The sequence below is a fragment of the Artibeus jamaicensis genome, unplaced genomic scaffold, assembly GCF_021234435.1.
Source record: "Artibeus jamaicensis isolate MK-2021 breed Jamaican fruit bat unplaced genomic scaffold, CSHL_Jam_final contig_519, whole genome shotgun sequence".
NCBI classification, from domain to species: domain Eukaryota; kingdom Metazoa; phylum Chordata; class Mammalia; order Chiroptera; family Phyllostomidae; genus Artibeus; species Artibeus jamaicensis.
In genome coordinates, this window is record NW_026521871.1 from 29756099 (window position 1) to 29782011 (window position 25913).

The 25913-nt window shown below is 42.5% G+C and overlaps 1 long non-coding RNA gene across 4 annotated transcripts in view; it reads left to right on the plus strand.

The window, feature by feature from the left end:
- The first annotated feature begins 828 nt into the window (after positions 1-828).
- Positions 829-25913, plus strand: part of LOC119048289 (uncharacterized) — a 49551-nt gene continuing 24466 nt past the window's right edge. For 2 of the 4 annotated variants that reach the window (XR_008392370.1, XR_008392369.1), the window contains exon 1: positions 8632-9214. This is a non-coding gene — a long non-coding RNA (uncharacterized LOC119048289). Of the gene's footprint in view, positions 1940-3672; positions 8516-8631; positions 9215-25913 lie in introns of those variants that run through there. The other 2 variants (XR_008392371.1, XR_005082307.2) reach the window with 2 other exon arrangements.

Here is a 25913-nt window from a genome sequence, read left to right on the forward strand (position 1 = left end):
TTCCCCCCTTTAGTTTATGACCATGTGTCTCAAGTTCTTTAGGTTCTGTATTTCCCATACTATTCTTGCCCTTCCCCCTGTCTTTTCTACCTACTGTCTATGCTACTTATTTTCTGTACCTTCTCCCCTCTTCTCCTCCTCCAACTCCCCTGTTGCTAACCCTCCTTGAGATCTTCATTTCTATGTTTCCACTCCTGATCTAGCTGTCCTTTTAGTTTGCTTTTGTTTTAGGTGTGGTTGTTGATAACTGTGAGTTTGCTGTCCTTTCACTGTTCATGTTTTTTTTAACTTCTTTTTCTTAGATAAGTCCCTTTAACATTTCATATAATAAGGGCTTGGTGATGATGAGCTCCTTGAATTTGATCTTATCTGAGAAACACTTTATCTGTTCTTCCATTCTAAATGCAAGTTTTGCTGGATAGAGCAATCTTGGTTGTAGGTCTTTGGATTTCATGACTTGGAATACCTCTTTCCAGCCCCTTCTTGCCTGTAAGGTCTCTTTTGAGAAATCCGCTGACAGTCTGATGGGGACTCCTTTATAGGTGACTGTCCCCTTAGCTCTTGCTGCTTCTAGGATTCTCTCCTTCATTTTAACTTTGGCTAATATAATGATGATGTGCCTTGGTGTGTTCCTTCTTGGGTCCAACTTCTTTGGGACTCTCTGAGCTTCCTGGATTTCCTGGAAGTCTATTTCCTTTGCCAGATTGGGGAAATTCTCCTTTATTATTTGTTCAAATAAGTTTTCCACTGGTGGCTGTGCCTTTCCCCCTTCTGGCACCCCTATAATTCGGATGTTGAAGTGTTTAAAGATGTCCTGGAGGTTCCTAAAACTCTCCTCATTTTTTTGAATTCTTGCTTCTTGACTCTTTTCTGTTTGGCCATTATTTGCTTTCTTCTGGTCCACTCCACTGATCTGAGTCCCAGTTTCCTTTTCATCGCTATTGGTTTCCTGTGCAATTTCATTCATTTCAATTAGTTTTTCCTTCATATGTTTCTCTAATTCGTGGCTTTAATCAACCAATTCTGTGAGGACCCTGATCACCAGTGTTTTAAACTGTGTGTCTGAGAGTTTTGCTGTTTCTTCATCGCTTAGATTTATAGGCTCTGGGGCTTTGAGATATTCTTGAGCCATTTTTGGTCTGTTTGTGCCCCTTAAGTACGAGGAGCGGAGCCTTGGACTCCCAGGTCGCTGGGTTGTGACGCTGTATGTGGGGGCGTGGTTGGAGCAGGGAAATGGCGGTGCCCTCTGCTGCAGCTTGCCACTGGGGCTGCTGGCTCTCGTCCAATTGCCCACGCCCTTGCTTGTCTATCCGCACACGAATGCGAGACCACAGTCAACTCGCAGCCCTGCTCCCTCGCTGTTTCCTCGAGGTCTCTTGCTCGGTCGCTCACTAGGTCCAACCCTGCGCCTGGATTCCGTGCACCCGAGTCTGTCTGACCGAGTTTTTCCTGGCAACCCCGCTCTGCGCAGCTGCTGGTTTCGCCCCCCCTTACCGGTCAGGCGGAAGAATTTGTTGTTATCCGACTTCCAAAAAGTTCAATTTTTTTGTGTTCTGGCTGTGTTTTCTGTTGCTAATATTTAGTTGTCTCTAAACTTGGTTGTGTGAGAAAGCACGTCTCCACCTATGCCTCCATCTTGGCGGGTTTGTTGATGAAATTTTTGTCATGATAAAGTATTCAATTTTTACGTAGTTCAGCCTTTTTAATCTCAGAAAATGGTCAGTCAATTATTTACCAGAGCTCCAACGAGACTAGTTGTCTGAAGATATACTCACAATTAAATAAAAACACTTTCTAAGTAGTTAGGAGGATGGTCCTTATTAAATGCTATTCTTTTGTCGTTTTATCTTTTTAAGCGGCATTCTGACTAAATGTTAAAATGTAACAGTATTTTGCAGACTCAGCTGCAACCAAATGAGCTTGACTGGAACCCAACCGGGTAAGTTTAACCAACAGCGAAGAAGAAATCAACCTGTGATTAACCAAATAGTGGGTATAGGCAGTGGCCGAGCCTCCCTTCTGGGAGATAGAGCTTTGGATGTGATTCCCCCGTGTCTCTTCTAAATAAAACTGCCCAACAACAGCCACATCTTGTTCTTGAATAGAACATTCCAAGTTATGAGCCCCCTGAGTTCAGCAACTTAAGGGTAACACACAGGGCATTCTGAAAGCTTTGTGTGGTCAGACCCTGTGACAAGGGCTTTACACCATCCTCACAAAAAACCTGCAAGTGGTAGTTCACAGCCGCAGGAATTTCCCAGGTGAAATCCGAAACTGCTCCTCCCAAGATGATCTTGGCAAAGTTACCTCAAAGGCCCATTAATCTAACCACTTGTCCACTTTCCAATTCTTCAGAGCAGGATGTGGTGCAGAGGTTAAGCGCACATGCATAGCTTGACTCCAGATCTCACTTCATGCGACCTGTGTGTCTCCAGGCAAACTCCTTGAGCTCCTGAAGCCTTAGTTTTCTCACCTATAAAATGGGGACAATAATAGTGCTTAACTCATAAAATTTGTGGGGGGAGCCGGGAGGGGGATTCGATAAATAATATATAGGGTGGGGCAAAGTAGGTTTACTGTTGTTTGTATGGAAAAGAAATAATAAATTTACAAAACACTGAGTATTCACAACTGTGAACCTGCTTTTGCTACACCCTGTACATAATATGCATTGTTATTTTAGACTACTGGTTTTTTTGACATTCAGTTAAATATTTATTGAGCTATGTGCCCAGACAACTTTAAAGTGCTAGGGATATAAGCAGTGAATTATGGTTATAACAACATAACATAACAAAATCAAACCCCTAGAGTTACATGATATAACTTCTGATAGTAATAAGGTCTGTGAAAAAAATTAAGCAAGATAAAGGGGAAGAAACAGATATTATTGGATATAGATATCAGGAGGTCTCTGAATAGGTGAAACTTGAACAGAGAGACCTGGATAATAATGGAGTGAAAGGTGAGGCTTTTGGAGAGAGGAGTGTAGCTGTGAGCTGTGACGGGGAGATGATCTGGAGGACATAGGATAATGTTTGATTCTTCCATTTTCTGTTTGCTAACAAACTCGACTTTAGACTGTGCCTCATGGTGGCTTGTTTTACATGGGTTATACTTGTTGATGAGCTGATTTGGTGGAGTGACCCTAGAAGGACAGTGGAAATTAGATGTCAGCTCTCCAGATGAAGTGTAGCTGTCCCATACTCTGGCAGGCCCTGCAGAGTTTGGGAGCTCAGAGTCAGAACCTGCCTAATAAGTTAGCTGAGCTATGTGGCTGCTGCATAACAAAGATCCCCACTCTACTTGGAGAGTAGTTGCCAAGAGCGAGCCACATCTTAGAGGTGATAAAAATGTGCTATGTAAAACTGCCAACAATAGGCAATGATATTTTACAGCAAGAATTTTTTCCTTTTTTTTTACCATACATTTTTCTGATTTTAAAAGTTAAAAGAAATGTTGATTAAATGACTTGCATGTTCAAGGCACTTTATATATATATAGATATATCTCCTCTAATCCTCACAAGCACCCCAAAAGGTGGGAGAATGTGTCTTAAATACTTAAATATATGCAGAGGCAGCCAATGAATGTACAGGTTCTGATCCAAGAAAACAGCGCCAAACACACTGGGGTGAAAACAATGAGAATGGATCAACGAAGTGAGTGGATCTGCAGATTGTGAGCAACAAGAGAAGAAATAATCTGAAGTAACAGGGTCCCAGTGGCTAAGGACTTTTACCATTTCTCTTGTAATGAGAAACTGGAAAGTAATCCCAGACCTTTCCAGGTTGATTTGTTGCTCATGTGACTGGAGAGAACTATATGCGGTTCTCATTCCATAGTTTGGGCTCAGTCATTAACTAATTGTTTGTTTCAGGTGTTGTTCTACGTAGCCGTGTGGCCTGGGTGACCCAGGTGACATGGAACACCGGGTCAACACTCTCCCCATCCCCTTCTGCTTGAACAATGTTTATTTTTCTCTTACGGTGCACTTCACAATACATCTGCACATGCTGTTCTCTTTCTAGAATGTACTGTGCTGCCTTTTGCTCTAAGTTAGTTTCTACACAGCCTTTAAGAGCCAGTGTAAATGTCACTTTTAAATCAGTCTTTCTTGACTCCCCCAACAAGTTATATTGTCAGTACCTGCTCTTTTCATGACCATTGTACACACATCAATTATAACACAAAGTCACTTGTTTACCTTCTCTTCTCTCCAGATAAACTGGGAACTACATTATGTACAGATTACTCCTCACTGTTCTTTAATCCCCACTACCACTGTACTGGACTCTTGCAAATTGCCAGCACATAATAAGCACCTGGCAAATGTTTGCCAAGATAGATGTCATCACCAGGGGAGGCAGCTGGGCCTCACCAGTTCTTGAAATATCCCAAGATATTTCAGTTGGGGGTATTTCAGGACGTACAGTTGACTTTCTGCGAACAAATACCTGGCCTTAGTTGTTTTTGCTGAATACATAGACTATGACTGTATTTGATTGGTAGATGTCATCTTTGTACCAGACAGCGATCTGCTGATCAATCAGCCTGGTTAGAAGAAAGAGAATGTTCTCCTTACTTGATGAGTGAACTGTAGTTATACCCTCCCCAGTGAAATAGTTGCCAACTGCTTTGTACGAGCTAATGATTATTGTATGTAACACACAGGCTTATTTATTTATTTATAGCAGGGAAGGGAGGGAGAAAGAGAGGGAGGAAAACTTCAATGCATGGTCGCCTCTCACTGGCCCCCTAGTGGGGACCTGGCCTGAAACCCAGGCATGTGCCCTGACTGGGTATTGAACCAGCAAGCCTTTGATTTGCAGGCCAGCACTCAATCTATCTGAGCCACACCAGTCAGGGAATAACACACGTGCTTTTATAATTTATTAAATTATAATAATTATTACTGTTAAGAAATAATTTGAACTTTTATTGCCAGGACTTTATCAGAGGAGGACCCAACTCTAAGTAAAATTAGAATGCTCCCTTTAAAAAGGTAATTAGTTCAGTCATTTTGAAGACAGGCCAGTAGCAAACTGTACATTTGAACTCAGGGTCGATGTGTCATTTATTCTTTTGTTCCTTCCTTCTTCCTCAAACATTTTGACAGGCCCTGTTTTAGACATAAGGGATACAAAGTGAAGGAACCGCATCCTCCTACCCTCCAGTTGATTTCTTTCTCGGGCTTTTCATTTACAAAAAGAGAAGGATCAAAAAAAAATTGTAAAAATCATCATCTGAAATTTGTAAAAAAATTCATTAAGAGGAGAAGTTGGTAGCTGGTGATTAGCTTTCTGTCAGTTGAGACAGAATGCACTTGGAAGTTCCCATGAGATAATAAAAGTCATTATTTAATTGCCATAAATCCAGATTGTCTTAACTTTTCCCTATTATATTCATATTGTATTAAATGAATATAAGATAAGGCCCCTGATCTTGAGAACTTCAAGAGTGATATTTTTATGAGGCTCTGAAATTCTTTGCCAGCATGATGAAAAGCTAGCATTATTATGCATATAAAGAAGTTGCAGGAAAGAAGTTTCTAAGAGTCTGACTGGCTTAGTCTAGGCCAGGGATTCTCAAAGTGTGATCCTTGAACTAGCAGCATTTGTCACCTGGGAACTTGTGGAAGAGGCAAATTCATAGTCCCTAACCCAGGGCTACTGAGTCTGAAACTCTGGGAGCAAGGAGGGGTGGCGATCAATGCTTTAACAGACTGTGTGATTCTAATGCATGCTCAGGTGTGATCGATAACCACCGCTCCCATCTAGACCCTTAATATTCACAGTGTGGTCCACAGACCAGCAGCATCAGCATCCCCTGGGAGCTCATTAGGAAGTGTTGGGCCCCATTCCAGGGATGCTGAGTCAGTATTTGCACTTTACCAGGATTCCCCAGTGATGTGTATGTACCTTCCGTTTGTGAAGCCCAGCTCAAGACAGATTGTACCTTAAAGAGCATTGAGCCAGGGCCAGACGATGACTCCTCCCATCTCAGTCATTACATCACTGAGGCTCGTTGACATGTTCCGCTTCCCTATGCACTTGTGTGTTACCATTATAAACTGATGTTTTGAAAACCTGGACAGCACCAAGTTTTCTTGCAGAGCAAGTTCAGCTCCTGACCACAAAGACTGAGGGTGGTGCCACCTGAAACATAATTAGTTTGCCAGTTGCCAATAGATAGCTGTTAAAATTGTCAGATTTCCTCATTCTTAAGATATAATTAAGGTTTTTTGTCTGAAGCAAGGGTAATGGAATTTCTGACATAAGGCCAAAATGCAGGCATAGGTAGAAAAACTTTTCTTCCTCACACAACCAATTTAAAAACAACAACAACCAGAAATGCCAGAATAGTAAACTGTATGGAATTCTGACAACCAAGGAGTTAAAATAACATTCATCCAGACTGGTGCATGGAGACAAAGAAATATGGTCCAAAATGAAAGAACAGATGAAAACTCCAGAAAAAGAGCTAAGCAATGAGGAGGTAGACAACCTATAAGATGCAGAGTTCAAAACACCGCGATCAGGATGCTCACAGAATTGATTGAGCTCAATTGCAAAATGAAGGAAGAAATAAAAGATACACAAAGTGAAATAAAGGAAATACTCAGAGAACCAACAGTGAAGGGAAGGAAACTGGGACTCAAATTAATGATTTGGAACAAAAGGAAGAAATAAATATCAAACCGAAACAGAATGAAGAAACAAGAATTAAAAAAAAATGAAGACAGGGTTTTAAACCTCTGGGACAAAATAGACAAGGGGAGGTTAAAAATAGTATAGGAAATAGAGAAGCCAAGAACTGATATGTATGACCCATGGACGTGAACTAAAGTGGGGAATGCTGGAGGATGGGGGAGAGTATTGCGAAGCGGGGATTAAGGGGAGAAAAAAATTGGGACAACTATAATAGCAAAATCAATAAAATATACTTAAAAAAAGAATTTCCAACATAAGTTGGTCAAGCAGACTTACAAAATAATGAGTAAGGGGGAAACCTTGGGATTTCTCAGCCTGGTATTACTTTAACATTGGCAAGGACCAGTAGAGTCAATCTGATTAATAAGGGACTGCAATTCTTTCATAATGGGTTGGTAAGTGCCTGTTGTCCCCAAGCCACCCTGGCTGCCCAGCTCTTCCTTTGGGCTCTTCCTAGACAGCCCACGACGTAGCACTCAACAATCAAAGTATTTTTTTTTCTGGCACACTAGGGGCCCCAGGACGTTAAATCATGTGATTTACATCTCTTCTGAATTTGTTGGTGCTCCTCCCCTATGACTTGTTAGATACAGTCAGTCCTCACTACTGGCAGATTCTCCGTTTGTCAATATGCTTACTTGCTAAAATTTGTGACACCCAGTCAATACTCATGGTTCCTTTGAAGTCATCTGTGGACACGGGCAGAGTGTTGAAAATCTGACTTGCCCAACATGCAGATTCCTGTTGAATAAAGCGATGCCCTGCCTTCTTGTTCCAGCTCTCAGACTGTCCCTTTCACAATTTATTTAGCACCGTGGTTTTTGTGTGTGTGCGTGTGGCATTTTGTTGGTGACCCACTGTTTAAAATGGCCCTGAAGAGTGGTGCCGAATGCTGTCTAGTGTTCCAAGTGCAGAAGGCTGTGATGGGCCTTAAAGAGAAAATGCACGTGTTAGATAAGCATCGTTCAGGCGCGAATTACAGTGCTGTCGGCCATGAGCTCAATGTAATCCACAATACATATTAGACGAGGTGCCTTTCAACAGAAACACACGTACAACAAGGTTCCGTATCCATTGGGTGATGGAAATGTGACCGGAGGCTCAGAGGGATCCAACCCTGTCACCTCCCCTAGAAGCAGTGGTTCGATGTTCACTAATCCGGTGTTGGTGGCACATGTGTGCAGCACAGCTTCTGTGAAGGAGAGTCAACTGTATTTAGACTATCGCCCAGTTTATAAGTGTTTTTAATCTAGCTTTTAAAAATCCTTGATAGCTTTGCTGAACATGTAAAGAGTGCCATCACCCTAACTTCCCCCTGGATTGTGAGTTTTGAAGTATTTGCTGAGTGGAAATGGGGGATGGGATTGTCCAGTGCTGCAGAAAGAAATTTCTGAAAAGGTCTGTGTGTCTTCCTCTGTGTATTGAGAGGCAGCATCTACTAAATGTTTGCTGCCTATGGTTAATTGACTGGGGATCTTAAAGGGGAAAACCCACGAGTCACTGATGGAACTGTGGGGAGGGCCAGAGACCCCGTTAGAGCCCTACCCGACAGCCCTTGTAAAGTTCATGACCCCTTGCATGACGAACGTGAGAAGCTGTGTTCCCTGCCCTTAAGAACGCAAAGCCATGAGCAAGACGGCCATGTAAAACGAGTCATTCTCACTTCGTAATCATAGTTATATTCAAACCAATGTTGGAGAAGTGTGGGAGACTGGAGGAGAAAATGCCTGGTTTTTCCAGGAGGTTTCACGGAGAATGAACTATTTAAGCTGAATTTGAAGTAGGGAGAGCTCCTTAGGCAGGTAAGAGTGTGGGGTTAACTGGGGGGCTGGGAAGAAGGGGGAATTTCAGGCAGGAGGAGCAGAATTAGCAGGGGTATGAGTGTCAAGGGTGTGTGGGGGAGGGGGGAGATGCGAAGGGTTTGGGCAGATAGGGAGGAGACAGAACGTTGGGGGTGGGGAGGGCTGGTGAGTGGACCTCGTAATCAGAGTTCAGACTTTGTGTCCCACAGGAGAGCTTTGTGTCCCACGTTGCCTTTGCTATGCAGATCTCTGGGTCCCGATTTCCCCTTTTTATAAGGACACCTGTCATACTGGATTGGGCCCCATCCGAGGGACCTCATTTGAACTTAATTACCTCTGCAAAATCTCTATCTCCAAATAAAGTCACGTTCTGAGGTACTAGGGGGTTAGGATTCCAACACATAAGTTTTGGGGTGGGGGGCACAATTCAACCCATAATACAGGGTTGTAGACTACTCCCTTTACTGGCCATGGGAATCTGAGAGGCATGGCAAGTTCCTGGTGGTTTGTGTGTAGGGGGAATATGTTTTGTTTTGTTTTATCTATTTATGTATTTATTTAAAATCCTCACCCAAGGATATGCTCGTTGATTTTTTAGAGAGAAAGAGAGGAAAGCAGAGAGAGAGAGAGAGAAAGAGAGAAACATCGATAGGTTGCTTCCTGCAAGTGCCCCGACTAGGAGTCAACCCCACAACCTCGGTATGTGCCCTGACCAGGGACTGAACCAGCAACATTTTGGTGTATGGGATGATGCTTCAACCGACTGAGCTGCCTGGCCAAGACAGTGGGGGATATGTTTTAAAGGGACAAAAGCAGGGGAGGCACTCAGTGAGGAAGTAATAAATCCAGAATATAAACTCTTTCACCTAAAAGAGGTTTGCTTCTTTCTATACTTGGATGTTTAATTTTCCCTTTTGTGGGATAACATAATACCTTGAATACATGGGATTAAAGAAATAAAATATCAAGCTAGGGAAGTTTTTCCCAATCTCTTGCATAATCTAAGAATAAAAAAATAGATAGTAAAACAGGTTTGGGAAACACTTTGGACAGCCATTACCCTGTTGGAGTGTTATAAGGCACAGTGACGTGCAAAAGGCTCCGGTAGTCTTGCAGTAACGTGAGCTGACTTGTTCTGTGGAATTAAATATTTCTTGAACTTATTTTTAGCAAGGAATCCTCCCATCCCCTCATTTTTGCATAATTACTAATTTACGGTATCATTTGATCAAATAGGTTTGTGAAATGCTGGCGTGGTGTTGCTTTTGTGGGTGGGAGAGAGATGGCATTCCTAGTGACTTCCTTTCAGTCTGTCTTCTCCTTATAATGGGGTACTTCCCCCACCTCCCCTTCCTGTTTACATTTCGTCCCAGCTCAGACCTGTCGCTTTAAAGTTTTCTGTGAATGACAAAGGGCTTGGCTGGGGATCATAACTTTGGCTTCTGTCACAAAAGGGGAGAAGGTGGCTGTGTTTACTGGTGTGAGTTTGCTTACAAGGACCCTTACAGAAAATTGGTGCAGAAACCCTCCTTCATGCCGCTGCCCTGAGAAATTCTATGAGCCAAACACAAGATCTTTTCTGGGTGTCTAAGTGATGATTTGACAGTTGTCGTGCGTCTGCTGCAAGCTTTTTTTTGTTAGGATCCCAGTTTTCAGAGTATCAACAATATAAAATATCACTCCTGATTTTAAAATGACAGATGGGAAAGTAAAATCACATGGGCATTAATTCCCCTGTTGGTAATCCCACAAGTTTGGTTTTTTTTTTCCAAAGTGGAGGGCAGATTTATTCTAAAGCATCTGCCCCTTCCCAGGTCCCTCCCACGGCAGAGTAAAGAGGCAAATTGCTTTGCGGAAAGGCCGGTCAGGTGATGGCCTTCCTGGAGGTGGATGGGTCAACATTTACATGAGTGTGATTAGGGGTCGAGTGAGTCACTGCATTTTTGGCACCATAATATCACCATCTGTGCCAGATCACCAAGTGTCATTTTCTTTAAGCTGCACCTGCGCTGCACATGGCCGCTTGACATGATCTACTCTGTGGGGTCACAAGAAGGCAGAGGAAAGAACATGAATTCCCTGACCTTGAGCCCCCTAGCTTGGTTCCCCTTTGTTTTAGGTCCAGGAGGATAGTTTCGGGAGATAAGACCTGGTCTAAAGGATCCTGGGAAGGCCATGATCCAAGGTGCCAGATGAGGTTTGGGGGAAGCTCTGGGGTAAATTGGATCCAGGAAACAGATGTGAACTTGAATGAACAACCCTCACGGGTCCCCTTGGAAAGTGTTCCCCAGAGTCCCTTTGGCTTCTGTGATCCCAGGGTCCTTCAGCTTAGAAATGAGATGGTAATACGAGTAGTAACACTTGCCAGAGACTGATTGCTTACTATGCATCAGGCACTCTAAGTGCTTTACATGCATTGTTTTTTAAAATTTTTATTTTTCACCTTACCTTCAATATTATTTTGTATTAGCCTTAGATGTACAGCATAGTGTTTAGACAACCATATACCTTACAAAGTGATCCCCCCACTACTTCCAGTGCCCACCTGGCACTGAACATAGTTATTATAATATTGACTGTATTCCCTATTCTATACTTTACATTTTCATGACTATTTTCTAACTAGCAATATGTACTTCTAAATCCCTTTACCTTCTACAGCCAGCCCTCTACCCACCTTCCCTCTGGCGCCCAGCAGTCTGTTGTCTGTGACTATGAATCTGTTTCTATTTTGTTTCTTCATTTATTTTGCTCTTTAGGCTCCACATACCAGTGAAATCATATGGTATTTGTGGTTCTCTGTCTGACTTACTTCACTTAGCATTATGTCCTCTAGGTCTATCCATGCTGTGGCAAATACTAAGATTTTATTCTTGCACTGTTTCCTTTAATATATAGGTTCTGCAACTACCTGTATTTCCTAGATGATAACACTAGGGACCAGAGAGCTAAGGCCACGTGTGCAAGGTCATGCAGAGCTAGGACTCACGCCCAGATCTCTCTGGCACCTGAAGTCTTGCTCTGAGCCACCGTGCCATGCTGCCTGACTTCATGTGTGCCTGTGGCTTTTCGTGAATGAAAATGCATTTGCACGTTCATCTCCCTCCAACTCTGCCGTAGTTGTGTTTGTTTGAGCAGGTGCAATACTCCCCTGGTGCTGAAGAGGAAACCGAGGCACAGAGGTTGAGTGACGGGCTCAAGGTCCCATAGTGATGAGTGATGGGATCAAGGCCAGGATCCATACAGTCTCCAAGTCCAGTTCCCCCCACCAGCCTGATGCTCTTGGAAATCTGCTGTTTTCCAGCCTCTGCTTCTTCTCTAGACCAAAGGTGTGGGCTGGGCTCTGGTGAGTCAGAAACTGGGTCAAAACTCGATGAATTATGAAGCGTGTATGGTAAAGGCCTTAGAAAGAAAAATATATTATTATTTTTTATTGTTTTTAAACAACATATGAACACTACCCATAAACAAAATCCATTGTTTTAGTTTGAAATACTATTTTTCAACTGAGCCGTTTCTTGCCGCTCTTCATTGTGCATAATGAAAAAAAACTCGATGTAATAAAACTTTCACGAAACTCTACGTTGCTTCAGCAAAATCAGCTTTTACTTTATGGTCCCTTGTGAGGCTAGAGAGTGGGCGCAAATGTAGTGGTCAGAGAAACAAGGGCGGGCGGGGCAGTGTGCAGCCAGGAAGAGGACGCCAAGACCTGGGAGCCTCCTACACGGAGCTGAGTGAACTCATTAGAAAAAATGCTTTGCGAATTTAGCTGTAGAAGTTTAAAAGACCAAAACAAAAGTAAACCTCCTGACAGGCTGCACTCTAGTCAAGGTGCTTATCCTACCTGTACCTTTTGTTGATACGTACAAAAATATTTGTAGACAAAATGATAGGATGTCTGAGATTTCATTAAAAATTATCCAGTAGGCGGGGTGAGTGGAAGGGGTAGGTGAACAAGATTGCCACTTGTTGGTAATTGTTGTTATCGGATGATTGGTATGTGGAGGTTCATTATAATAACTGCTTTTGTAGGTGTTTGAAAATTTCCACAGTAAGTAGTTTTTAAGAAACCCTATTCCATCGTGGCCGATTGGTGCCATCTGTGGGTCATCCCTGGGAACTGTCCTCTGAGGGAGGAAAACTACCTGAAAGGCTAGAAGCGGGGTGGTGACTAAACCCCTGGCTGCTCAGAAAGACTGAACTGTGGGCAGCTGATGCACCTGCTCCTGCTTTGGAGTCAGAGGGTGGGTAATAGTGTGAAGCATAAACTTCTCATGTCTTTCCATGTCTTCATTCACAGGCACAGAATGTATGTAAAAATTTAGCACCAGATCAGCTCTTTGTGCTCACTCAATACAAACAATTTTTGCAAAAATGGGATGGGTCATTTTGCAAAACTCACAGAGCCTGAGTCTCCAAGTGGTGATTCAGTCATACCAGTTAGTATAGCTCAAAATTACAATTTCTTCATCTGTAGAAAAAATGGCATACATATTCCCTCCCTCCCTCCCTTCCTTAGCAAATCAATAATTTGGAGGGTCTTATAAATTCTAGTAAAAATAACTTTTGATGTTAGAACTGACTTTTCTCAAATCATCTGCACCAACACTTCTTTTTTTTTTTTTTTAGATTTTATTCATTTATCTTTAGAGGGGAAGGGAAGGAGAGAGGGAGAGAAATGTCAATGTGTGGTTGCCTCTCGTGCATTCCCTGCTGGGAACTGGCCTGCAACCCAGGCCTGTGCCCTGATGGGGAATCAAACCACGATCCTTTGGTTCGCAGGCCTGCACTCAATCCACTGAGCTACACCAGCCAGGGCTGCACCAACACTTCTTAATATTTCTTGTATAATTTGGAATCTGCAACAACAAAGGTTTTCTGGAGTTCAGTGGCTCGTGGTTGGACTTCTGTTGTTTGCCGCCTACTCATTCTGCCCAAATGGCCCACTCTCAGGTTAAGCACCATTTTCATTCAGGAAAGGAACAGGAAGACGACCATTTAGTTGTCTAGAGTGTCTACAGGATCGTTTTCTTCTGAGACCTTCCTTCTTGGGTTGCAGATGGCCTTCCTGCTGTGTCCCTTCCTCCTCTGTACAAAGACACCCGGCCCATTGGATTAGGGCCCAAAGACCTCATCTAACCTTAATGATCTCTTTAAAGACCCTATCTCCAAATTCAATTACCTTTTAAAGAACTGGGGGTTAGGCCCTCAATAGATACATTTTGGGAGGGGGGACACAGTTCAGCCCGGAACAGTGTTATTGTTATTATTATTGCATTTTTTGGTCAGTCATGAAAGCAAGGCTGGAAGAATTTCAGTATCCTGCCCAGGATCCCATAGCTTGGAAGTGGCACGGTGAGAATGTGAATCCTCCCTCTCCCACACGGCATGCTGGTCTCCTGCTCGCCTGTTTTTTTGTGCTGACACTCTTTTCCTGTCTTTGATCTCTTCTTGAGGAGCTGGACATCAGCCGCTCAGCTCGCTGCTCTTTGTTGTTGTTTTATTTTATTTAGTATTAAATGAAGATGTTGTAGCCTAAAATTTTAAAATTCAGTTGCATGTATTTCAGTAATAGCTGAAGGGTTTTAACTGCCTATTTTCCCCAGGGAAATAGACATGGGCTAACACAAAACATCAAGTCAGGGGAATAATAAATCTTGTCTTGGTTTCTCTTGTCTCTCGTCTGGATTAATTTTCTTAGCTGGCTCCTTAGGAGCTCTGAGCCTTCTTGTTTGCCGCCTACTCATTCTGCCCAAATGGCCCACTCTCAGGTTAAGCACCATTTTCATTCAGGAAAGGAACAGGAAGACGACCGTTTAGTTGTCTAGAGTGTCTACAGGATCGTTTTCTTCTGAGACCTTCCTTCTTGGGTTGCAGATGGCCTTCCTGCTGTGTCCCTTCCTCCTCTGTACAAAGACACCCGGCCCATTGGATTAGGGCCTTTATCCTCAAGAGAAGCTGTTCAGTAGCTTCCTTCCCCCTCCATTTGCTCTTCATCACTCCATCTTCCTTTGATCTATTTCTCCAGGAAGACGTCTGGAGTCAGTCCCTAAAGTTTGAAGACTCACTTTGAACATGCCAGTGGAGGTGAATCAGCAGGTGATTCAAAAGTCTGCCTACTTCCAAGTGGTAATTTATATTTTAGGGGATCTCCAAATAGGCAGCTCCCATCTTATTTGCTGTCTTCTTGGTACAGGAAATGTTTTTGTACCTGCTAATAATAATAATAATAATAATAATACTAGGAGTAAAACTTCCTGCTCAACATGGTTGACTGAATGTGCCTGTTTCCTTCCAAAATCCCATTAAAGTGAATAAAAAATATAGAAATTTAGTATAAGAATACCTTACATTTCGACTTTTACATACATATACTCATTTAATCTTCAGAACAAATCCGGTTAGGCAGTAATATCAGCATTACCAGTAAGGGAGCTAAGTTTCAGAGAAGTTAATTAGCCCGCTCAAGGCAAGGTAACATGTCAGTGGGGCGGCAGATTTACTTCAGTCAGAGTTCTGCTCTGTCTAGGTTATTTTGTTCAGCAAGTCTAACCATTTGATCAAGCAGAATTATCTTCTAGTTACATAAGAATTGCCTATATGGAGAAAACAGTTTATATCTAATTTAAAATCCAAAGATCTTATTTTATTTGCATTGGATTTCAACTTAGAGTGGAGGGTGCATCTGACTTCACCCATCCCTCCAGCTTATCAGCACTTTTTGAGGTGCCAGGGTGATGCCTGAGGCCCAGTAAGCTGGCTGTCGTAGGCAGCTCTGTGTTATATTTAGCGTTATGACAGTATCTATGTTTTCATTTGGGGACTGAAATAATCGTTCACTCTGAGATGTAATTAAAAAAAAAAAACCTTCTCACCTTAGTGGTAGCTGTTTGAAACAATGCCAAATATTCAGCTTCTAACAGTGATAAGCAGAAACCAATGAAGCAGGTATTTATGGAGACTTTGCCCTTGTCCATGAATCCAAAACGTTTGAGAACCATGGTCCTGGACCATCTTAAATAAAGTGGAAGACTTAAGAGCAGTTATGTAAGGAGGAAGTGCATCTAACCCATGGCTTTACTGACGTCATTAAATAAGAGTGTATTCAGGAGAAAAATGAGCACAGATCCCCATATTGACCCAGGAAATCCATTTATAAGTGAACATAGTAGAAGAGTAAACTGAGAAGTCAAATGAACAAAAAACCAGTACCTCAACTGAGAATTTGAGAGCTCAGATAAGATGGGGAACCTTGCAAGATATATCTAATAACTGTAAAATTTGAATATGCTGACATTTAAAAACAATGCATTTTCTTACTCTTTGTGTGCTTTTAGAGGCAAATTTCATATTTGCTTAAATTTATTATAGAATTGGGGAGTAGAATAACCTGTGATTTTACTATAGGGACATGATTACATCTACTTTTTAATTGCATTGGCTACCATTCTCTCTATTTCCTGTTTTTCTAAATAGGTATAGACATGTATACTTGCACACATGTACCATGCATACCACATGTACACACACAATGTAGTTAATGGTTACCACACACATGTATGTACACTTATGTATATTCAGGGTCATATTATACATGCTATTTTATAAGCTGCTTTTTTTCTTTTATATATATTGAGTTTATTTCATGGCAATGTACGGATACATAAATTAAAATGCGCTTTATTCCCAGGTCAATTCACAAGCACTCAGACCCTCAAGTTCATGAGTATTGTTGCAAATAGCAAGATTCCCTTCTTTCTCATGGCCGAATAATATTCTATTGTACGTATGTACCACATCTTCTCATCTTGCCTATATGAATAGTGTTGCAGTGAACAAGGGAATGCAGGCATCTCTACAAGACAGTGGTTGCATTGCCTTCAGAGAAATACCCAAAAGATTGCTGGATCCCATGGCAGTTCTATTTTTCATTTTGAAGAGCTCTATGCTGTTTTACACAATGACTGTACCAATGCACACCAAGCACTATCAGGGTACAAGGGTTTCCTTTTCTCCACACTCTCGCCAACACTTGTTATCTCTGTGTATTGAATATAGCCACCACAATAGATGTGGGATGCTAGCTTATTGTGGTTCTGATTTATATCTCCCTGGTAATTAATGACGTTGAGCACCTTTTCATGGACTTGCTGGCCATTGGTATGTCTTCTTCAGAAAACTGTCCTCTGCCCATTCTAAAATCAGATGATTTGAGTTTTTGTTGTTGAGTTGATGCGTTTCTTATGTATTTTGGATACTAACCTCTTATATGATACATGGTGTACAAATGTTTTCTCCCATGCCACAGGCTGACTTCATTTCGTTGGTGGTTTATGTTGCTGTGCAGAAGCTTTGTGGTTTGATGTAGTCCCACTTGTCGTTTTTGCTTTTGTTGCTTACGATTTTGCAATCTTACCCAAAAAATCATTGCCAACCGATATTAAGGAGCTTTTCCCCTGTGTGAAAACTTCCACTTTAATATTCAATATAAAGATACTCAATATGATAACCTTCTTTGACACTTTTGAGTCACTTTCAACACCAACACTTGGATCACTTTAGTATCCATCATGTGTCAAATGTGTTCACTGGCATGTGATGTGGGGGCAAGAAGGAATTCGGTGACCAAAGACAGTGCTGTAACAGGGGTAGTGGTGGGAGCCGTTCCCTCTGGGCACCAGCAATCAGTGGGTGCGCTGTCTGTAAAGAGTATAAAAATAGTAATGAAACTAAAAGTTGGTCTGCTGTTTATGCTCACCCTGCACCAGCAATTCTAAAGAATGTCAGTGATGAAATACTTCTGTGTGTCTCAGCTGACCACTCTCACAACCCACCCCCCCCACTGGAAACAGCACTGTCCAGCAAACACTGATTGCCTGGCTTTTTCTGCAGGGAAGGCAGCCCAGGTCGCTGCATGAGTGCCATCTGCACGAGAGCATGAAAATGGCAAGCGCTAGACCTGTGCAGTCCATTAGGGTAGCTGCTGGCCAAATGCGGCTATTTACATTTAAATCAATTGAAGTTGAATAGTACTTGAAATTCGCTTCCTCAGTCTCACTAGTCACATTTCAAGAATTCATCAGTTCCACGTAACTAGTGATTACCATATTGGACAGCACGGACACAGAATATTTTCATGATTACGGAAAGTTCTATAGACAATGTTACTCTAGACTCCATCAGCTGTCTGATTACATGAAGACATATGTTAACTGCACACTACTCATATATAATATATTACATATAATAAACACAATAAATGATTTGTACATATTATACTACATATAACATACATTAGTTTTTCTGCAATAAACTGTGGTATAACAAAGGAACGTTTTATGGGCCAGCATTAACTGAAATATGTCTCTGTCCATAAAAGTTGGAGCATAGTTCAGTTCAACGTAAACAGTACCGAATGCTCACCCTATGCCAGATAGTGAAGAAGTTAATCAGATTCCTGCATAGGAGGAGTTCATCATCTAACCAAATATTACACTGCAGTATGAAATGCGCAATAATGTAAGTGTAATTAAAATATGGAATCAGCACAAAGGAATGTTTAATAAACCATCTCTTCCTTGAAGGTGGGAGGAAGTTGGTATTTGAAGGATGTAGGGGAAGGGCAATGTGTTATTTAATTGAAGAAAAAAAGATCTATGAGGAAATATTGATGAATACCAATTCAGCCAAGGACACTGTAAAAAGAATAGAGAAAGTGTTTTCTGGTCTGTGGGGAAAGTGATGATTCTGACCCTAACTACTTTAACTATTGCTATTGCTAAATCAGAAGATGAATTATGTTAGTGGGATTAGGGATGTCAGCTAAATTAATGTCATCGAATCTGTGTATTAATTGGGAAGTCATTTTTTAGAGAAGGTGCAACAAAATGGTAACATACATGTTGACTCGAGACATAAAATAGTCAAGAGGTGTTGAAGGAACTAGGGAGAAAGGCATGCTCAGGTGGGGGAGTGGGGAGGAAGCAATAAAAGGGCAAAGCATATAAGGAAAAAACAAAGGAACTTCTCTGAGCGATGTTGAATCCTACCTAGAAGAAAAGCTAGCATTTCTGCTCTCATTACACAAGCAGAGGAACTCAACCCCCCAAGGAGGTGTGGTTTTGTCAAACTCCTCTCTGCCCTCTAGGTACACAGGTGCCTCTAAAACCCCTGCAGGATAAATCTAAATTATACTTAGTTTAGTGGACCTCACTTTTAGTGAGCATACGAATCTTCTAAAGAGCTTATAAGAAAATAAAGATTCCCTGAGCAAACACCCCCCTCACCTCAGTAGGTTTGGGATGAGGCCAAGAATTTGTATTTTTAATAACCATTCCAGATATTTCTTTTGTTTTCTTTTTTGTACAATAATATAATCATTTCATTAAACACACGGATGAACTTATTCTGTACAAAACACGGTATCATTTCTTCCTCTCTGCTGCCACGTGAGGCCACTACTCTAGAACCTCATGCTTACAGAAACACTTTGGGCAGAGGTCCAGACAAGCTGAAGGAATGTACGCTTCTGAAAGTCATGCAGCATGGCCAGACTGGGGAACAGGAGCAGGCAGAAGTCAGCAGGTTTCCTGGCTAGCTCTCTGCTGACTGGCCCTAGCTGTGCTCATCTTCTCTCAAAAGGAAATATTGTAGGAATAGGGAATATGTTTTTTGTTTTGTTTTCTTTTATTTTGTTATCTCATTTCATTTCGTTTCATTTTTTTGTGGTTCAAGTTCAGTTGTCTGCATTTCCCCCCTGCCGCTCCCCTTGACCCCGGCAGAGGCTCTTCTGATGCAGGTGAGTCTACTGACCACAGTTTGAGACGTACCAGTTTAGCAGCACAATGGAATGAGCAAGCAAAAAGTCAGGCCACAGGGAGATTTCCTGGCCAGCTTTCCTTTCAAAAGAAGAAAAGTGCGAAGTGAATATTAGTTTTAATTTCTAATATCCAGAGATATTTGCATCTAAAGCAAATAGTGAGTGAATTCTGGAGATTAGTTATTACATGTGGAAAATGGGCCGACCTCACTGAGAATAATGGCTGAGAGGAAAAGAATTGCTTGCATTTTAAGATTTATTTAATTTACAACACATGTTCATTAGCAATAATTCATTTAGTTCTATAATTGGGCCCAAGGGCAGGGCTGTCTAGCCATAGCTCTGGGCAACAGTGGAAATCAAAGTTTTTGCTGCGTTCAGCAGGCGCCTCTCCACCGGTTCTCAAAGACACTTCTCCAGTCTGCCCGAGGGATGTTTCCCACTTGAAGTGAGGAGGCAGCCCCGTTCTGCTAGTTCACTGTTACTGATCTTCCCTAAGCGTCCTTTCTGGCCAAAAGGAAGGCCTCTCCATTAAGGGATCTTCATGGAAGAGCGGCTCCTCTTGACAAGGGAGGGACACGTATGGGTCGATGTTCTGTCTGCTTGGGGGTAAAAGAGAGCAGAGAGGAGCTTCTGGCAACAGAACAAGGACAAAAACATGTCTAAGTGTTTTGAGCCTCTGGGGCTTCCTTATGTTTGATCTTGGGCATCCCTTATGACTTCATTTAAATTAGTTATTGAGTCCTTACATATGTGGTGTTCATTCCTTCTTGGGTGGATGGCATGAGCAAGGGGCACTTGGGTAAAGGGGAAGCCTTACAGAGAGTTCTGAGGGGACAAAATTCCTAAAGAGTCATAGAGAACAGGCTGGCACCCCAGAAGCCTGCTAGGAAGGAAGCAAATGGGCTTTTGGAGAGAAAGGTGTTACTTCCAGAGAGGTGAGAAAATGGGAGTGTCTTTGTACGTGCTGAAAATTTCACTGAGTCCCATTGATATTACCCTGATGTAGAGAGTTCCTCTTTCTTGTTTGCCTGGGACTGATAAGTGTGATGCTCTCTTTCTGGACAAGAAGTAACTACTTAGCTTAGGGAACTGAAGATGTTGCTACCAAGTGGGTCTCCTCACCACCATGTTCGGGAAAAGATCATGAAAGGGTTCCTATATCTGGAAGTGAACTTCTGGGGGGCACAGTAGACTTGAGAATTGGCCAGGGAAGGTAACCTCCTGTGCACAGGCTGAGGTTGACTAGAGGCTGAGGCAGAGGAACGGACCAGGGAAATTCAGGATTGATTAAAGAAAGCACTGTGGGTGATGGGGGGTGGAAAGAGCAGAAACAACCAGAAAGTTGGAAGAGTCTGGCTTGGGATATTTATTCACAAAGGATCATGTTTGAGACACTCCCTCCTCCAACTCCCAGAGCTTCAAATCAGCCGTCTGATGGTGCAGGATGTGAAAACCCACATCGTATAGCTGCAATGATCGACAGCAAGAAAAGAGGCCACTGGCCTTGCAGGACCAATGCCGATATAGCTAATGTTCTTTGGGTTTCTAATCTGGGGAAACTCTAACTAGAAAACAGAAGAATAAATCTCAACAGGTACTATCTAAGGCAGTAGTTCTCAGAGTGTGGTCCCTGGACCAACATTAATATAACTAATGCCTCTGGGCATTGGCTAGAAATGAAAATTCTCAAGCCCTACCCCTGACCTACTGAATCAGACTCTGTGGGTCTTATCTCTGAGCCTAAAAAGATGCTCTACACCTAGCCAATCTGAAACAGACGTCTTCCCCAGAGTTCGTAATCCCTGTGTCCCTTTGATTTAATCAAGTTCCTGTTTTGGAATTTTTAGGGATTTGAAGAGTCTGGGGGTGGGGTGGGAAGAGTTCATGTTTCTTCCCTATATTGAGGCAAACAAAGGAATATCTAATAAATTGAACAAACTCAATGCTTTCTCTCATCCATTGCCAGAGCTCTTAGTACGTAAAATAAAAATAAAAGGCAATTTTTATTAGCAAAGGAAATCCACAGCAAATTGAACAGCTGCAGGTACCACATTAACATTAAGGTCTTGTGAAGTGTATATTTTTGCAGGATGTGCAGATATCTTTACAAAATTCACAGAAAGGGGGGAATGAGAAAATGGGGGAGAGGTGTAGGCTCCAAGAGTCAGCACCACCAAGAGTCAGTACCACCTGCTGCGCAGCCTGTACATGTTTCAGGCAGATGCCTCCATGTTACTCATCCTTAATGATGGTGGTTCTCACCTCGAACACAATGGCTCCCCCAGCAGGCCTGCCTCTGACTTCCTGGCGCACCCTAATTTTCTGCTCCTTCTCTCATCTGCCATATTTTCCCCTCCGCCCCCATTTCCTGCTGTTTTCTCATGGTGACATCGCCAGTACTAGAGTAAGGTAGAATAATACACCTTGGCCCTTCCCACTTGTCTTCACTATCTGATGACAAGTCTCTCTCCCATTTCTGTCACTGTGGGCCTCATGGTAGAAAGCTCTGCTCCCTCACCACCTTCACTAAAGACTCAATTATACCAATGCTTTTCCACTAGGGTTGTTACATTTATCCACCAAAAATACAGAAAGCCATGCATGGGGCATCCTTACACTAAAAAACTGAGTTGCCATTTATCTGAAATTCAAATTTAACTAGATGTTTTATATTTTACCTGGCAAACTTACTTCCAGGGAACAGGGATTTCCTTTTCAGCTGCCTACACCAGGAGAGGCACTTTCTCTGAGAAAGGAGCACACTTACTCATAAAAAAAGGATGCACTCAGTTTTATTAAACTGCACTCCGCTGTGCTGTCTAATAAAATAGCCACCAGCCACAGGCTGCATTTTTTTCTCTGAGTTCAAGTGGCAGGGGCAGGATTCATTAAGGCCAACCTATACTCCCAGAGGGAAAGAGAGCGGGCAGGCTGCAGCAGGACTGCTCACGGGTTGCTCTGGAGCACCAGAACTGGGGCTGCTCTGAGTTGTAAAAACACCCATTCAATTCGGACGGGTTAGTATGAGAAAGAGATTGTGAAATAACTCAATGAATTTTTATACATTAAGATGATATTTTTCATATATTGAATTTAAAATATTATGAAAATTAACTTTGCCTTTTTTAACTTCATAAATTTGGCTACCAGAAAATTAAAAATTATATATTTAGCTTACATTTGTGGTCAGCTTTATGTTTCCAATGGACAGTGCTGGCCTCAGGGCAAAGCCAAGACAGGGAGACCTACAGTCAGGCGGGGGGCCAGGCGCCGGCCAGCCCAGGAGGCGTTAGCTTTTCCTGATTATAAGTATGTCGTGCCTGAAATGATTGGGGTGTACATGAATGCACTGCGTGTTCACAAAGTTTTCATTTCCTGATATTCTGACCAATGTTGGTTATTTTTGAGTAATTATAGAACAAATAGAATTGGGACTGATGTTTCCTATTACATATACATGGCAGCTGAGTTATGACATTAGGATGGGACACGGTGGGGGAGGCAGGCTGGGACTGTCGAAGGAGGGGGTGGTAGTTGGGGAAGGTCCTGTCTGCTGGAAACTGTAGGAGTTGTTCTTTTTCACTTCTCCTTTTTTCCTTCTTTCAGTTTTGTGATTGCAAACTGGTGGTGGCAGGACAGCTCTGCCTATATTTGCTAGAAGCAGATGTCCACAATAATTTATAATTTTAGAGGCTGAAAGCCACAGAGGGTGACGCTCTGAAATATGGAAGAGGCAAATGAAAACTTTGTCAGCCAAATTAAATCCCGGCAAGTCTCCTGGCTTCTGAAAACTATTTACATAACTGGATACTGAAAATGGGACACCTTTTTATAACTGAAAATATTTTAGGATTTTAAAGTTTAGATCTAGGACTTCAATTCTCCTTGATCTGCCACTCACTTCCTCTCCCTGCTACCTCACCTTCTTCTGAAGTTTCTGGAAAGCAAAGAAACATTGGTGAAAACCAAACAAATAAAAATTAAAGGCCTTGGCCACAAGGTCTTGGCCCAGGGTGAAGCAACCTCATCTTTACCAAGTGTCATTTAAAATTTGTATGCCCACCGTGTCAAAGTGGAGAGTCACTGCTTGGCTGCAGGAGCCGCCATCTGTCCATTTCTGTTTTTCTCTTCCTAATCTCACTATCCACACTGCCTGGGTTGCCACACTGTCCTCCACAGATGCCTTGCTACCTCATTCTAAGAGATGACATTCAAGGTCTCATGCCAGTGAAAAGTAGATGCTGCCACATCCCTTATCAGCTGGCAACCTAGTAAGTCTAGTGGTTGTTTTTATCTAATCTTGCACCCTACTTCCCAGCCCCAGGTCTTCTTGTTGGCATTACCATCATTATTCTGAGAATGATTTTGGAATGGGTGTAACAAATGGATGTTCAGTAAGAGGAGCACTCGTGTCATTGGCTGGCAGAATTAGGCAGGAACAGAGGCAGATGGTGTGTGCCAGATACCATTTTGGCCAAAGGAGAACATCTCACTTGCTTGAAGCCTTGAAATGTCAGACCCAGAGGAGACTGAGACTGAATGTGTAGGAGGAGTGGTAGGTGATGACCAGGAACTTTGAATGTGTGAGAAAGCATTGCTGTTGGTTGCATCCTCTCCCTCACAGGGGATCCTGTGAGGCTTGCCCAGAGAGGGATCTGAGGCACTGGTGTCTGGCTTGGAGTTCTGCCAAGTAAAGCTGGAGGTTTGCCAGAAGCTCATCATATGCTGGTCATGGGTCCTTGCCCTAGACCAGGGGTGTCCAACCCACAGCCTGTGGGCCCCATGCATCCCAGGATGGTCATGAATGCGGCCAAACACAAAACTGTAGATTTACTTAAAACCTTTTTTCCACTCACCAGTTTTTGTTAGTGTTTGTGTATTTAATGTGTGGCCCAGGACAACTCTTCTTCTACCGTGTGGTCCAGAGACAGGAGAAAGTTAGATACCCCTGTCCTAGACCAATAGGAAACTGAAGATGGAACGCAGCTTTCTAGATAGAGATGCCAGGACAAATAAAAACAACACAGAAAAAAATCAGAAGTCTCAGACTCAGCTCACCAGACCATATTGCCAAGTGTCAACTATTAGACCATGATTTCTTCTTTTTTTTTTTTTTACATTTACTGCCTAGTCATAATCATGTTACTTACCATTATGTTCACACTATCTTGGGTTCCAACCCTAAGGCAGTGCAGTTCACTATGGCCAATCAGAGCGGGTGAGGGGAGGGGCAGGTTCTGGATCTTAGACGCACACATTATGATGGTGGTGTGATATGCTCAGCAAGACAGAAAAGGACTGGGACCCAAGGGCATTACAATGCCCAGTCCTGGGTGAGGCGTGAAGCCAGAGAATGACCTAAGAGCTACAGAAATGACATGGAACACAGGAAGGTGGTTCCAGTTGTACATTGCTGCATAATAAATCATCCCAAATTTAATGGTGCAAAACAATAGCTTTTTATTATACTCATGAATTCTGTAGGTCAGAAGTTTGGAAAGGGGACATGGAGATGGTTTGTCTGTGGTTTGCATTGTCTGGGGCCTCAGCTGGGAAGACTTGAAGGCTGGGGATGGCTTTGCAGCTAGGGCTGGAAGGATCTAAAAACTTCACTCACACGTCTTATTGTTGAACTTCAGTTGGGGTTGTTGGCCTGAATATCTACACGTTACCTATTCATGTGGCAGCCTGGGCTTCCTCACAGCATGGTGGCTGGGTTCTAAGAAAAGAATCCTACGAGAGGAAGGTGGAAGCCTCATGTCTTCTTCTGAGCTAGCTTCAGATGTCACACAACATTACTTCTGACACACTCCAACAGTTGTAGAAGTCCCAAAACCCTAGTCAGAATTGTGTGGAGGACACCTCTTTTCTCTTTCTTCTTTTCTTTTCTTTATTTTTAATCCTCACCCAAGGATATGTTTACTGATTTTAGAGAGAGAGGAAGGGAGGGAGGGAGAGAGAGAGAAACACTGATGTAAGAGAAACATTAATTGGTTGCCTCCCATATGCACCCTGAATGGGGATTGAACCCCATAACCTAGGTCTGTGCCCTGACTCAGTATTGAACCTACAATATTTTGGTGCATGGGGTGATGCTCCAACCAAATGAGCCATTCAGCCAAGGCAGGGTACCACTTTTAAATGGGATAAGTGATAAAGAATTTTGGGCTTATATTTTAAAGCATGCTTTAAAACACAGTCTATCCTCTGACTATAATTGTTTACATTTCTGGCAAACGCAAACTCTATACCTTCCAAATTCCTGCAAAAGTTTCACCTCATTAGGAAATCAGCCCCAATCTTGAGGTCCAGGTGCAAATGAGGCTCCTCGGTGTGGTTCCTCAAATCTATCTCCTTGAGTACCATCCTTTTCAACCTGAAGGTCTGTGAACTGATTATCTGTCCCACTATGGTGGGACAGGCATAGGATAACCACAATAGACACTTTTATATTTAAAAAGAGGAAAACAGGAGGCACAGAGCAGCCGCTGGTCCATAGCAATTTAGAAATCCAGCCAGGTATGAGTGGCTAATTCCCTATGCCTCTTGACTGAGCCCTCTGGGCTCTTAGTTTTC